The 16168-nt window shown below is 40.4% G+C and overlaps 1 pseudogene; it reads left to right on the forward strand.

Moving 5' to 3' along the window:
- The first annotated feature begins 1765 nt into the window (after positions 1-1765).
- Positions 1766-15575, forward strand: LOC117521310 (annotated as a pseudogene).
- Positions 15576-16168: the final 593 nt, after the last annotated feature.

The raw sequence follows: 16168 nt of genomic DNA on the forward strand, positions 1-16168 counted from the left end.
GCAATAAGACTGACATATTGTCGACAGTATATATGGGAAGAACATCAGATAAAAACATCAACACAAGCCACAGGTTCATGATCATCTCTTGTCTCTACCTCTGGGTTTTCAATCTCTTGTTCCCTCCTGTTTTCCCTTGCCTTTTCCTTTTCTCATACTCTTCATATTTCCTGGTGATACTAGTCGTGTTTAGTGGTCAAAGCTATATCGGCCGCAGCGATTCTGATATTGTTTCTGTGATACTATAGTTGCTGACAGTGGATCAAGTAGCCAACCCTTTATACCTGGATCATTCTCACACAATGCTCTTATGCCTCTTACAATCATTGTAGGAAGATCCTACTAGCAGTACAGTTATTGTACAATGATCCTACTAGTAGTACAATTATTGTACAATAATCTTACAAATCCTAAGATAACATTGGGGATTCATTTTTAGGGTTTAATTGTACATACATTTTACAATGGTCTTACAACTCTTACAATGGTCCTACAATGATTGTACCATCATCTTGCAATAAATTTCATCTTTACAGCTCTTAGAAAATGTTGAGCATGATCAACAGTGGCCCTAAGATGATAAGACAACTCTAGGACCACTCTAGGAACAAAATGATCCTGGGATGATTGTACAATCATTGTAGGATTTGGCAAATAAATGGTCTTAGACCAGTCTTAGAAGCTCTTAGGATGGGTTGTGACTGAAGCTTAAAAGCTGAAAACTATAAACAATACTGTTGAATGTTGATTTTCTAACTTGTTACCACAGTGACTTGTTATCCTAAAGTAACATGTCTGTATGTCAGGAGGTGAAATACTGTTTGCAGAGAGATTGCTACTCTTTAAAAATATTTACAGTCCTGAACTGACAGAGGCAACGGGTTGAACAACATTGCACCATCATAGCAAAGAAGGGTTTTTAGCAGCAGTACTACTGTGAACCCCTGACACAAACACACCAAAAGCTGCACGTCTCGTACTGTGGTTGTGAAATATATTGGCTCGTGAAGCTTTCCTCTGAGATAAGAGGGGAAAAACACAAAGACACTTCCCCACAAGAATAGCTTTGCAGTGGGGCGGCTTAGCAAAAACAATTCATTTTGTGATAAAGCAGGGAATTTGACCAACGTATTCTAAATTAACTAATGTTTATTTTCAGATATGGAGACATTTGTCTGATCATAAAGATTCCAAAAAGCTATATAGTTTGGACTATCTAGTGACATATATGACTGAACTGAAGAGAGCTTCACAAGGAGTGGACTGAGGCTGAAGTCAGAGACGTGTCCAGGAAATGGACTGCAAGTGTAACATTCCTAGTGTGAAGCCACTGTAGAACCAGAGACAATATCAGAAGCATCTTAACTGAGCTAAGGAGAAAAGAAGTAGTGGTCCAAAGTATTCTTTTCAAATTGAAATAAAATTTGCATTTCATTTGGAAATCAAGGTCCAAGAGTCTGGAAAAAGACTGAAGAGGCACAGAACCCAGGTTGGCTGAAGTCCAGTGTGAGGTTTCCACAGTCAGTGATGATTTGGGTGCTGGTCTTGCAAGTCCAAACTCAATGCAGCCATCTGCCAGGACATTTTAGAGCACTTCATGCTTCCATCTGCTGACAGGCTTTCTGAAGATGCTGATTTCCTTTTCCAGCTGGATTTTAGCAACCACCCATAGTGCCAAAATACAAGTACCTGCTTTGCTGACCATGGTAATACTACACTTGATTGGCCCTATAGGCAATACCTCATAGATTCTTTATGGGGTATTATGAAGAGGAAGATGAGGGACACCAACCCAACAATACGGGCAAGTTGAAGGTCACTATCAAAGCAAACTGGGCTTCCATAACACCTCAGCAGGGCCACAACTGATCGCCTCCATGCCGCACCGCACTGATGCAACAATTAGTGCAATCGCAGCCCCAAACAGTAATGAGTGCATATATGAACATACTTTAAAGAAGTTTTCTATATTATGCATCCTTTATGATGGATCTTATAAAGATACAGAGTGACCAAAAATAAAAAAATAAAAAAACAGAACCCTTAAAAATTGTAATAAATCCCACAAAAGTCCAGCAACTTTTTTGAAATTTCCTGAAATTTAAAATCTTTCTTGAAATTTGCTGGACTTTAACTTCAGTCTGTGTATAATCATTCCCCAAAGTTTTAGTATTTTGGTCGCTTTGCATAAAAGTCATGTTCTTTTGAATTATGCTCCAAATGATGAGGCCTCCAGGCAACATGTCTTTTCCTTGATTGACCAAGACATATCTTCCGCAATATGTGGGATTTTGTGGGACCTTTGTGCGGTTTATTGCAATTTGTATGGGTTCTGTTTTTTGTTTTTTTTTTGGCGGGGGGGGGGGGGGGGGGGGGGAGTGTCACCTTGTATTTGAGATATGCTGTTTCTATTTTAGGAACCACAGATCAAAACTGCAGTAATAAAAAAAAGAGCTGTTTACTTTCTGAAATAACCCATAAAAAACGACACATTTTCACAGTATTCTAATTTTTCTAGATGCTGTATGGTGGCACCTGGCGTCTTTTTTCATAGCAGTATGGGCTTTAATGTGTCCACTAGGTGGCAGTGTCTGAATTGAATTGTATATAAAGTATATCCATCTGAGAACAGAGTTCCATTCAACAGAATTCAGTCTGAGATATCAGCAGGCAGGCTGGCGGAGATTATGTTTTTTCACCCCTGTTTGTTTGCTTGCTTGTTTGTGAACAGCCTGTATGTAACCCACAATTTTCCATTATCGTTATGAATTTTTTTTTTTTTTTTTTACAGAGGATTCATATCCTGATAGGTAAAAGAACTGCACATTAAAATTGCAGGTGATGGTGTCACAGTCACCAGAAGAATTTTCTGTACATTGAATAAATCCAACAGATTAATATGTAATTGAACATGAAAAACAAGTGCGACAAAAAAGTCCACCTTGTAAAATGACTTGAAACTAATAACTCAAGTCAAATATTACACAAGTGAAGTGAAGAGGGTGTGGCTATAATAATTTGGCGGGAAAGGCCAGGTGCAGGTTGCATGTCTGCAGAGTCTGAAGTCTGGCTTGACTTTGACTTTCAGTGTTTCCAGGGCTGCTGCTGTCCAACAGATTAAAGGAAAAGCACACGAGATCAAAAGACTCACAACCTTCAGACTCATTGTATGGAATTTGCGGAGTCTGTGGACAGATTGACTCAGACCGTCGTGGTTGCTGTCATAGTTGCTGTGTACGCGTCACATGAAGTCTACAAACGCTGTACGTGATTGCTGGAGTAAAGGAACACAACTTGCCTAATAATTGTGTGTGCAGTGTAGTTTGTCCACATTCTTAAGAGCTCTGAAAAAAGAGGGACTAATTCTGAAAAAGGTCAAAAAAAAAAAAAAAGCTGATAAACCAAACAATCACATATCGATTATTGCAAAAAATTATTTTATTGTATTGCAAAATTGATTTTATTTTTTACAGCTTTCACTTTTCCCTGTCCAGTTATCCAGTTCTCTCTCAGATCTTTAGTTTTATCATAATCTTTCCTGCCAAGAACCCAATGAGAGCACAAGTCCCACCAGCAATATAAACCCAGGAACGGCTCGTTTTCCATTCCATTTTCTTTTCAAAGCTGGCTTCCTGGGCTTCCAGCTTTTGCCTGAAATGGACCTCTTGCTCTTTCAAGTCACTTTTGGCTCTTGACTTCTGAGCCTCGAGTTCCTTCTGGAAGCTTGCTTCCTTTTCTCTGTGCTCTTTTTGGAAGTCCTCCTTCATGCTTCCAGCTGTTTTTGAGCATTACTGCTCTGTGCTTCTTGCTTTTTCTGGAAGTGGGCTTCTTGTTCCTCTGCTCTTTTCTGGCATTTATCTCCTGAGCTTTGAGTTCTTTTTGGAACCTTGCTTCCATTGCTATGAGCTCTTTGTTTTGCTCTTCCCTCACTGAGTCCAGCTCTTTCTTGGCATAGTGGTCTGAGCTTCCAGCTTTTGTCTAAATGTCTCTGTTGTTTATTCAGTGTCTCCTCTGCGTTTTTACTTGAACTTTCTTTGCAGTCCACTAGATGTCGCCAACATAGTATTTAGTGCATAGAGAGATTTCAAAACACTTTGAAATCATTTGTTCATCTTATGTGAAACAACTATTTCTTGAAGCAACTGTTTCAATAGTTTATTTCTTGATTATTTTCAAACTGTCATATTCTGAAGCGGTTGTTCCAGTTATTGTTTGCGTGTTTCAAATGTCGTGAATCCTCTGTCAAATGGGTGTCACTGTCACGGAGTATTGAGCATTTTAAAACAGTGAATCAATTTACAAAGTAACTGTTTCATTTTGTCATTGAACATTTCAAAAACAGCGAATCATTTTGTGAAGAATCAAATTTTCAAACATTTTTTTAAAATAGTGAATAAATCTCAAACATTTAAATTATTGAGTGTTTCTGGCCTTTAAAACCACTGAATCATTTTGTTTAGAACTGCTTCTATAATGTTTTGAACATTTCAAAACAGTCTTTTTTCAAATAGTTTAATTTACAGTGTTGAGCATTTTAAAGCAGTAAATCATTTTGTAGCAATCGTTTCAGATAGAATTTTAATGTTTCATAACACTGAATCATTTTCTTCACTTCAAAACATTCAATTATAATGTGAATAATTATTTTATTACCATTTTCTGAAGCAGTTGTTCCAGTTATTGTTTGCATTTCAAATGTGGTGAATCCCCTCTGTCAAATGGGTGTCATTCTCACAGAGTTTTGAGCATTTTAAAACAGTGAATCAATTTACAAAATAACTGTTTCATTTTGTCTTTGAACATTTTGAAAACAGTGAATCATTTTGTGAAGAATCAAGTTTTTCAAACATTTTTTAAAATAGTGAATAAATCTCAAACATTTAAATTATTGAGTGTTTCTGGCCTTAAAAACCACTGAATCATTTTGTTTACAATGCTTCATATAATGTTTTGAACATTTCAAAACAGTCTTTTTTGTCTTTTTTTTTTGTCAATAGTTTAATGCACAGTGTTGAGCATTTTAAAGCAGCAAATAATTTTGTAGAAATCGTCTCAGATAGAATTTTAATGTTTGTATCACTGAATCATTTTCTTCACTTCAAAACATTAATTATGATCTGAATAATTATTTTATTTCCATTTTGTGAAGCAGTTGTTTCATGCAAAATTTGTAATGTTTCAAAACACTGAAACATTTTGCAAAATAAGTTATTTCATTTACTGTTTATAGCATTTCAAAGCAAAGACTAATTTTCTGAGTAAATCATGTCATTTGAGCTTTTCTAAGTGGTTCATGATTGTCTGAAGTAATTGATTCAAAGCATCAAAAAGCAGTGAGTGTGTGTGTGGAGTGTGCCGATAGCGTGAAGGCTTGAGTCTCTCTGATGTCTGTGTTCTTGCTGCACAGGCACTTCACACTGAAATTAAAGGAAAGAAGGAGAAAGTGGAGGATGTGCAGAAAAATGCAGACACCTGTGCCACCACTATAAAGGTTGGTTGTTGCTTCTTTTTGGTGAAAATCTATTCATAGTGAGGGGGACTCACACAAACAGGCTTGGAGCTAATGTCCATGCGGTATTGTGTGATTTCAGGACTATGAGATGCAGTTGGCTTCCTACAGTTCAGGCCTGGAAACTCTGCTGAACATCCCCATCAGGAGATCGATGCTGCATTCACCTGCTAGTGTCGTCAGACAAGAGGTGCCTCACTGACCCAATTACTAGTTAAAGTACAATTATACAGCGAGACAAACCTAAATGGCAGTTATTATGTCATAAACGTTTTCTTTCACACATTCTTTGATTATGTGTAGGCTTATAAGATCATTCACTAATTTAATCTGCACTTAGGCGGCTGACCTTCAGTCCCGCTACATAGAGCTACTCACCCGCTCGAGTGACTACTACAAGTTCCTTGGAGAGATGCTCAAGAACATGGAAGAACTGAAGGTAAGTACTGAACAGTGATGCCGGTAACGCGTTACTTAGTAACGGCATTAGAGTAACGCGTTACTTAGTAACGCGTTACTCTAATCTGACCACTTCTTTTAGTAACGAGTAATCTAACGCGTTAATCTTTCCAAGTCAGTAATCAGATTAAAATTACTTCTCCATGTCACTGTGCGTTACTATTATTTTTCATTGTGGGTCGATAGCAGCATTAAACTTGGTCTGTGGGCAAGAGGTCGGGGTTCGACTGAACGTCCCACTTTAAGCGAGCTGTGAGCTTTTCATCCGCGGTTTTTTGCAGCTGCTTGACTCGTCCTCTCCACTTAAAGCGCGGTGATCAGCACACCTGCACTGAGCTTTACAAAGACATTTTTATACTTTTTTCCTCCTTTATTTAGAATTCTGAGCTGCGTTGCTCCGTATCGTCTCGTTAAAAACAGCTGATCCTCGGCGACGCGTCAACAACTAACACTATTTTCCACTCAAATGCACCTAAACTCTCTTTCTGAGGACCACATGATGTGAAAACGCAATAAAACTTTCTTACCTGTAAATCTGGTCATGTTTTCTGCATAAATAAATGTTATCCATTCTTTGTGCTCAAACGCCAAAGCAGGGGCGAATCCAGATGGAATGGGGGCGTGGGGGAGGGATGTGCCCCCCCCCCCCACAACAGCCCTAGATTAAAGATCCAGTTTTGAAGCTGTTTTTTACTACAACTACTAATATTGCTTAAAATAATAATAATTTCGACAAGTAAAATGTTTAGAGAGAATTTAAATGTTAGAAAATGTTAAAATTTAATAGTTACATTTATAAACAATGTAGGTTTGAAATTGCAAGTTTTACTGTTACAGTGCTGTCAACAGTTAAATATGAGGTCAAGAAAGAGGTCTTTATTTTACTTTTTATAAAACAAGTATTTATTTTCATTGAAGTCAAGAAAGGGTGACTATAAAGTGAGTTTTGGCAAAACAGGTATCATTGTCATGTTGACGTGGGTTGTTGTCGACAGCTGGGAAAGTAACTAAAAAAGTAACTAGTAATCTAACTTAGTTACTTTTACAATTGAGTAATCAGTAAAGTAACTAAGTTACTTTTTCAAGGAGTAATCAGTAATTGGATTACTTTTTCAAAGTAACTGTGGCAACACTGGTACTGAGCTGTGACTTTTGAAACTACAAGACGAACCCCTAAATTGCATAAATTTGCAACTTACTTGGAGCTATTTTAGGACCAAAAAATGGTCTTATTTCTTGAATGAATGAATGAATGAAAACTGTTTATTTCGAACATTTGATACAACAACAATTACAAGATAGATCAGTAAAGACAACAACCAAAAAGTTCCTACTGTGTACCCAACATGTCCGAAAAGGGGTAGGGTGAAGCATCAGCTTATTTATCCCTACCCCTTCTTCCCCACAACCAGTAATACCCTTTGCCACATATACACATAGATTCCTACACACCTAAACCGATATCAATATATATATATATACATATATATACACATACATATATACATACACACAACATACATACACATATACATACATATATACACATATACATATATACACATATATACACAAAATAAATATACACCTACACATACCTACTTACATACAAAATACTATATATTTACAAGCCAAAGCAAAAAACAAAAACACCCTAACCCTCATTACCCTTCCTCCTCCCTATACCTAGAAAAAAAAAATACATATACAAATAAATAAATAAAAAAGCTATTGTAAAAAAAAATCTGAGGAATCTGAATAATCAACATTAGTCCATGATTTTCTGAATCATTGTGTTCAGACTCAGACAAACTGAAGCTTCGAGAGATTGCAGATTTTCACATTCTTTTCACATCTCTTCAAGTGTTTTTTTTTTTTTTGTTTTTTTGTTTTTTTATCATTTATCCGTTTAAGATTTTAAGCCATAAAGTTGTGAATAATTAGGGGTGTGGTCACTTTGAGTGACAGCTAGTATGTGCCACTGAGGCAAGTCAGAGCTCCACTACCAAATACACGCTAGCCACAGTTGCTAACTTTTGTGGACGACCGTGTCTGTCCTTTCTGAGTGTCTTATAACACATATCTATAATAACATGGCTTGCTGTGTGGTTAATTGTCGTAGCGGATCATCTAAGACGTTTGTGCTCCACCATTTTATTATGTAATTTTGTATGTTAGTGGCATTATCACTTTTAGCTGCTACTGGTATCTTGAATCGTTGGGTCTAGTTAATCAGGATTACTGAGGAAATAAAGGGTCCATCCTTTTTAATACCTTCCACTAACACCACCATTATGAAAATCTCCACCCAGTCCACAAAAATATGCCAAACCAAGGTTAGCCTGTTAGCTGTTAGTTCATAAGTCTGAGATGGGGCGTTTTCAGGCTTCCTCATCAAGTCACACCGGGTCTCGCCCGTGTTCAACCGCCTTGCTTCATTTATGGGTTGGCAGCAGCGACATAGGTGGTGTAGATTAATGCCAATTGTGGCCAACAACACAGTAGGCAACAACTTTTTGAGCTTCAAAACCAGTCTTCAGCATCTCTTCAGAAAACCTATAGGTGACATCACAAAGCATTTGTCCAGTATATAAACAGTCTACGGGTGGTAACCATGCCACTGCATGTTAATGAGTGAGAATAGCACAAATAAATACTAGAATACAATAGAATCCAGACTGTCTGCAAAGTCTAACAAGAGCAATCAGAGATTTCTGACATCCGCCAATCTAGATCTGGGTCACCTCCAAAATGCAGTGGAGTCTTCCATGCCCTAATATTTATCTGTGGTGTACGGTAAATTTGGTGAGAATCCATGAAGTAGTTTTGAAGAAATCCTTCAAAGCCCATATAAAGTGAAATCTTGACCCAGAATCCGGATCCACTTCCAGATCGGGATCACCTCCAAATTCAGTGGAGTCTTCCATGCACTAATATGTATCTGTGTTGAAAACTCTGTGCAGTAGTTTGAAGTAATCTTGCTAACAGACAGACAAATAAATAAATAAGTAAATAAATAAACGCGGATGATTTTATTACGTCCTTGGAAGATGTAATTAACTGCTTTTAGAGTCTGTTTCTCCACAAAATTTTGAAGCAGAATGTCATTTCATCAACCTCCCAGAAAAGTAAGAGAACAAACAATCAGAGGTGATCACTACCACTGAAGGAGTTGAGGGTCAAGAAGTAGATGTGATCTTATGGAGATATAAAACTAGATATCATACAATTCCTGATGGTCTAATGGTATTTTTTGTTTGTTTGTTTTGTTTTTGCAGATCAGGAACACCAAGATTGAGTTGCTGGAGGAGGAACTGAGGCGTCTGAAGGACGACCTCCAGGATCATGACCAGAAAAACAAGTCTCTGGAGGAGGTTCTGAACCGCTACAAGCTGGAGCTCAGCCAGTCCAAAGACCAGCTCCTTTCCATGGAGGAAGTCAAAAGAACCACGGCAATACAAGCCAGTGCTGCAAGAGAGAGCCTGGACAGCACACACAATGAGCTCAAAGACCTCAATGACAAGCTGTCCCGCCTCACCTATCAGCTGGATGAGGAAAAGAGGAAAAGGAGACTGGCAGAGGAGCGTTACAACAGCCAGCAAGAAGAGTATGAGGCGGGCCGTTCGCCGCAGACAGAAAGAACTGGAAGAGCTGAACTGGGCGAAGATTGACTTGGAAAAGTCGGTGAAGGACAAAGAACGTGAACTGGAAAGACTGAAGATACTGCTCGAAGAGGAGGCAACACGTCGGCGCAATGCCGAGACAGATATCTCAAAGGTAAGAACACAGTGCACCCAGGAGCTTAATCAGCTCAAGCAGACATATGAGAAGGAGATCCACGTCACCAAGACCACCATACTGAAGACCTCACAGCAAAGAGAAGAAGACACGGCAGAACTGAAAATGCAATGTGACCAACTTTCTGCTGAGAAGAGAGATCTGGAGGATGAGCTCAGGAGACTGAGGCAGTCCATTGCTCATGCAGAGGAGCAGATGGGCAAAGCAGAGGCAGAGGCCAGCCAGCAGAGGGCCTCAGTGGTGCAAGAAACCAGGATACGCAGCGAGCTGGAGGTGCAACTGAGAACGTTCATGCATCAGCGAGAAGAGAATGAGCGAAAGCTAACGGAAGCCACTGCAAACAGTCAGGAGAAAACCAGGCAGATCAACAAGCTAACACTTAACCTGAGGAGGAAGGAAAGAAACGAAGAGCTCTGGAGATGGAAGTAAACCGCCTGAAGCAGATTGAGGCCGAGCTGAAGGCAAAGAACACCTCCTACCTCGAGTCCATTAACAAGCTGAAAGTGTCTGAGCAGGAGGTCCGCATCACCCGAGTGGAGCTGGAGAAGCAGGCCAGCGAGAAAGCCAAGGCCGAACAGAGTTCCGCCAGGCTGCAGAGTCGTATCCGTGAACTGCAGAGTTCCCTTGATGGGGCGCAGGCGGAGCTGGAGAAGCAGAAGAAGGCAAGTCAGGAGGAGTTCACACGCAGAAAAAGAATGGAAGCTGAGCTGGAGAGGGTGACCAAAACCTGCCAAGAACACACTACCACAATTACCACCCTGAAATCTATTCAACACGAGGCGTCCACGACTGGGAGGAAGTATGAACAAGATCTCAGGGTCCTGCAGGATGCCCTGGATAAGAGCCAAAGGGACCACAAATTAGCCAAGGAGGAACTAGCCCGTGTCACAGCTGAGCTTAAGATGCTGAAACAGAAGCTCCAACAGGAAGAGACCCAGATTTATGAGCTCAACCAGCGTAACGAGAGCCTGTACAAGACCATCGAGGAGAAGAGCCGCTTCTTAACGACTCCACCACAGAGAATGAAAACCTAAAGCGCATGACCCAGACCCTGACAAAGGAGAGACTGAGGCTGGAGGAAGAGCTGAGGACAATTAGGCAGGAGAGAGACGAGCTGAAGATTAGCAAAGACAGCATTGATGGAGAAAGCGTTGCTCAGATCTCAGCCTTGCACGCCCAGCTTCAGAGCAGCAGCAAGAGGACAATGGAACTGCAGGCGCTCATCAATGACCTGACCAAGGAGAGAGAAAAGCTAAAATTGGAAATAGACAAATTCCAAAAGCAGTCCATTGAGGTATTATTGAATGTACAGAAGGATCACCACCACATAATTCAACTCATTTCATACTGCTGTTGCTTTTGCATGAATTGTTATAATTTAATTGAGCTTAATCCTACATTGGCAGTAGCATTATTTGCACTTTATCGAATTTGCATGAATTTCACTTAGACTTAGCCTTCATACATACCTATGCTTGTATATATATTTCCCGGAGAATAAGTGTCAGGTTATTTTTTATTTGTTTGAGAGGCCCCTTGAGTTATTCTAAAGTTGATTACTGACAATCACTTGTTCGTAATCATCATCATCATTATTATTATTATTATTTTACATAGGACTTTCCCAGAAATCAACACACTGCACAAACTCCAGTAATAAAGTCCACTACAACAATGCACAAAATCCTAAATTAAAGAGCTGATTTAAAAAAATAAATAAATCTAATGGACTCACATTTTATTGTAGTGCTTCCAAAGCTGTGGGTCAGCAATCCATGTTTATCTGCATCAAATAATGTCCAAAGCATGTTTGTCCACCTTGCTAAGATCCAATATGTTTTCCATCATTAGTTTATTTGTCCACCTTGCTTATTTTGGAATTTCAAAGTCCATATGGCACACACCACAAGCGTGGCACTTCCTGCATAGGTCCACTGTTCAGTTCTTCATCCGTGTCCATCTCACATTTTCTGTTGTCCAAACTGCATCAAATGAAATCCAGTATGATTTCTATCATTAGTTTATTTGTCCATCTTGCTTATTTTTGGAATTTAAGAAACCTTATGTTAAATATCAGCACATGCTGTGGTGTGCACACACGCTACACTGACTTCCTGTCCATTGTTAAACTCTCTCCCAGGGAAACACTCTCAGTAAGCTCCACATACAGGAAAAAGGTGCAACTTATACTCCGGAAATACAGCAGACACGCATGTTTTCCACCCTTTTGCTGAGCACACTTTCTTATGCTACATATCACAAAACAATCTCTTTATTAATAACTTTTTTATAATGTTTGTATCTGGATGTACCTACTTAATTTAAACAGCATTAAAATAAACAAAATGATGATGATTCAGTTACTGGTGACAGTTTCATATCACAAAATCAGTAAATTTATTTAGCCTTTTGCTGTGTGTGTCAAATACCAAAATATGTTCAGATGTAAGAATATGTTTTTTTGTTATCTCTCCTCAGACTTCGATGATGGTGCACATCCTCCCAAAGCCAATACAGTGATCTTATGCTGGAGAAGGAGGAATCTGCTGTCCAAGATTAAACTGCTTGAGCAAGACAAGAACCCGTCAGCAGCGCCTTGAAGAGGAGTCGCTCGCATCAAGCTCTCATTAGAGGCTGAGCTACGCAACAAGGCAACGGCTGCAAGATGAAAAAAATGCTGTCGTCAAGGACTTTGCCTACATGAAGAGCCAGTTTGAGATGAAAGACGGTCAGAGTAGGCAGTGCGAATCAGACATGGGACAAGGCTTTGCAGAGAGAAACTCTCCTTGAAAAAATGCGGTGGAGAAGCTCATGAGGGAACTAGTAAGTGTTGAGGAAAAATACAAGTTGCGTTTAGTAAACTCAGAGAAGGACTATTCGGACCTGATTCTCAAAGAGATGCTCTGGAAAGAGAGATACTGAGGCTGCAGCAGAGGCCAAACAATATGAGCAGGCAGACTCAACAGATGAGAAGATGCCAACTATTGATGCTTCTAAACTCGTATTTGAAGGTGTGCGCCGCAAAGTAACAGCTCAGCAGCTTTGTGACTGTGGAATAATCAGTAAGGCCACTCTAGACCAGCTCCTAAAAGGAAAAAAGATAGTGGATGAGGTAGCTGCAGACATTCATCTCAATCTGAAGGGTACCGGCATCATTGCAGGTATAGCAAGTGGCTCTCATGGGAAAATGCCATCACTGAAGCCAAAAACAAGAAACGTCTTAGCCCAGACAGTGCCCTCATGCTACTGGAGGCTCAGGCTGCAACCGGCTACATCGTGGACCCCACATTTAATGAGAAGATGCATGTGGATACTGCCTGTTCCAGAGGGATTATAGACACAGAAGACAGAGACACCTTGCTGAAAGCCGAAGCAGCTAGTACAGGCTTCAAAGATCCATATAGTGGAAAAGTTCTATCTCTGGGTCAGGCTTACAAACAGGGTCGTGTTGACAAAGATACAGCCATCCGCTTGCTCCAAGCCCAAGAGTCTGTTGGAGGCATCTTGGATCCCATTCTCAGTGTGTTCTTGCCAAAGGATCTAGCTTTGGATCGCAATTTGATTGATGAGGAGCTCTACAGGGCTTTGAACCAAAAGCCCCCCCTGCTACCTGGATCCAAAGACGGCAGAGAAGATAAGCTACAGTGACCTTCGGAAGAAGTGTACTGTGGAACCCATTTCTGGCTTGCTTCTGCTTCCGAGCCAAGAAAAATCCATATCAGTAAGAGGTTTCCGTCGTGATATTCCTGTGGAAGAGCTAGTCGAGTCCAAGTTGATCGATGAAACTGACTTGCAGAAGCTCAACCAGGGCATGATCTCAAGCAAAGATATTGAAGACAAGTTGAAGTCCTATCTCCATGGCTCCTCCTGTATTGCTGGTATCTATGATGAGGCCAATGAACGTATACTACCCCTCTATCAGGCAATGAAGGAAGATCTACTCATGAGAGGAACTACACTGGAGCTTCTTGAGGCCCAGGCTGCTTCTGGTTTCATTGTTGATCCAGTCAACAATGTCTTCTTGACAGTAGAGGAGGCTGTAAAGAGATGCCTAGTAGGGAAAGAGTTTAAGAATAAATTGTTGTCTGCAGAAAAGGCAGTAACTGGATACAAAGACCCAAGCGATGGAAAGACCATCTCTCTTTCCAGGCTATTGAGAAAGAACTCATTGAGAAAGGCCATGGAATACGTCTGCTTGAGGCCCAAATTGCCAGTGGTGGAATCATCGATCCAAAAGGGAGCCATCGCATTGATGTAGATGTTGCCTACAAGAAGGGGTATTTTGACGAGGAGATGAATGAGATCCTAACCTATGAAGGCGATGATACAAAGGGCTTCTTTGACCCAAACACCAAGGAAAACCTGACATATTTACAACTAAAAGAGAGGTGCATCACAGATCCCAAAACAGGTTAGTGCTTCTGCCACTCAAAGACAAGAAGAAGATGCAGAAGGCACAGGAAAGTCGTACAAATGTTCTTCGCAAAAGGCGTGTTGTGATTGTTGATCCTGACAGTGGGCAGGAGATGTCTGTGAGGGAGGCCTATCATCGGGAACTAATTGATTATGACACTTTCCTGGACTTGTCGGAGCAAGAGTGCGAGTGGGAGGAAATAACTATCACAGGTCCAGATGGAACAGCACGTCTGGTTTGGTTGACAGGAAAACAGGAACTCAGTATGACATTCAGGATTGCCTAGACCGAGGTATCGTTGAACAAAAAGTCTTTGAGTCAGTATCGTGCAGGAGAGTTAACCTTGACACAGTTTGCCGACCTCATCGCCAGCAGAACCAGCAACACTGAGATGACAATCGCAGCCAGCAATGTGATGACATGGTCACCTGCTCCACTCCCACTCAGGCTGCACCATCTTCTCCTACAAGTCCGCAAACGCTTCAGCAGTATTTCTATTACGGTCTCTCCACCTGAGATGTTTGATGACCAAAGCCCCGTGGCAGCTATATTTGACACAGAGGACCGTGAGAAGATAACTATTACTGAAGGGCTCAGAAGAGGCAAATTGATACAATTAGCGCACAGCGGTTGCTGGAGGCCCAGACATGCACAGGGGGCATTATCAACCCTGCCAGTGGGGAGAGACTGTCCTGCAGATGCTGTCACTCAGTGCCTGATTGAAGAAAGCATGGCATCAAAACTTAAACCTGCCCAGAAGCCTATACTGGTTTGAGGATGTGAAGACTAAAAGGAAGATGTCTGCAGCCGAGGCGGTGAAGGAGACGTGGCTGCCGTACGAGGCTGGCCAGAGATTTTTGGAGTTCCAGTACCTGACAGGGGGTCTGATAGAACCTGGCACCGGACGTCGCATCACCATTGAAGAAGCTATCCGCAAGGGTTGGCTAGATGGTCAAGCAGCCCAGAAGCTTCAGGATACACAGAGTCACCAGAAGAATCTGACCTGCCCCAAGACTAAACTGAAGATCTCCTATAAAGAAGCTATGGACAGCTGCATGGTGGAGGAGAGTAAAGGAATGAAGTTGCTGCAAGCGTCCTCAGTGTCCAGCAAGGGAATCAGCAGCCCTTACAACGTCTCAAACCCCGGATCTCGGTCTGGGTCCAGGGCTGGCTCCAAAAGTGGCTCTCGTAGAGGCAGTGTGGATTACAGCTCCAGCTACACCTACAGCTTCTCATCCAGCAGTACCACCTATACCTCCAACCCTCAACCTTAATGTAGCACAACAAGAAAGAATGATTTAAGATACTACTAACAGGTTCTACACAATGCCACCCCCCCCTTTTTTTAGTCATTTACTTATCTAAAATATTTTCTGCTGTGTGATGTTGGGAAAAATATAGCAATATTGAATATAAATATTTTTGGATTGTTCCTGAATTCACTGAACCGTTTAAATTTTTTGTCATTGTGATTTTGCATTTCTGTGTTAACCTTTATGCAGATTATAATTCACAAGCGTGTGCTAATACATTTGAATTAATCTAATTATCACAGCTCATTTTAATGTTTTTTTTTTAGAACTTAACATTTTTATTTTTAAAAACATGCCTGTTGAACTCAGATTCAGTCTGAATATTTTGCCATTTTTATTCATAGAATATTGGAGCTTGGATTTGTTTTCAGTTTTTGTTTGTTTGTTTTGTTTTTGTTTTTTTAGAAGAAAGCAAGTGCTGAGGTCTGCTTCAAAATACTGACTTGGCAAAATAATGATCAACTTTACATTTGCTTGCCAGTAAAATGTTGTTCTGAAATTGATTAAAAAAAACAAACAATAAAGTTATAATAACATTTCATTTGCTCTTTCAATGAACAAATTCAGAACTGTATTTGAGATTGTGCATGCACATAGTATCTAAAACAGTATCTGTTATTATAAAGGCAGAAAAACTGGATTGTACCGTAGATAATCTTGGAAACAAATTGAGAT

The sequence above is a fragment of the Thalassophryne amazonica genome, chromosome 12 (assembly GCF_902500255.1).
Source record: "Thalassophryne amazonica chromosome 12, fThaAma1.1, whole genome shotgun sequence".
NCBI classification, from domain to species: Eukaryota; Metazoa; Chordata; class Actinopteri; order Batrachoidiformes; family Batrachoididae; genus Thalassophryne; species Thalassophryne amazonica.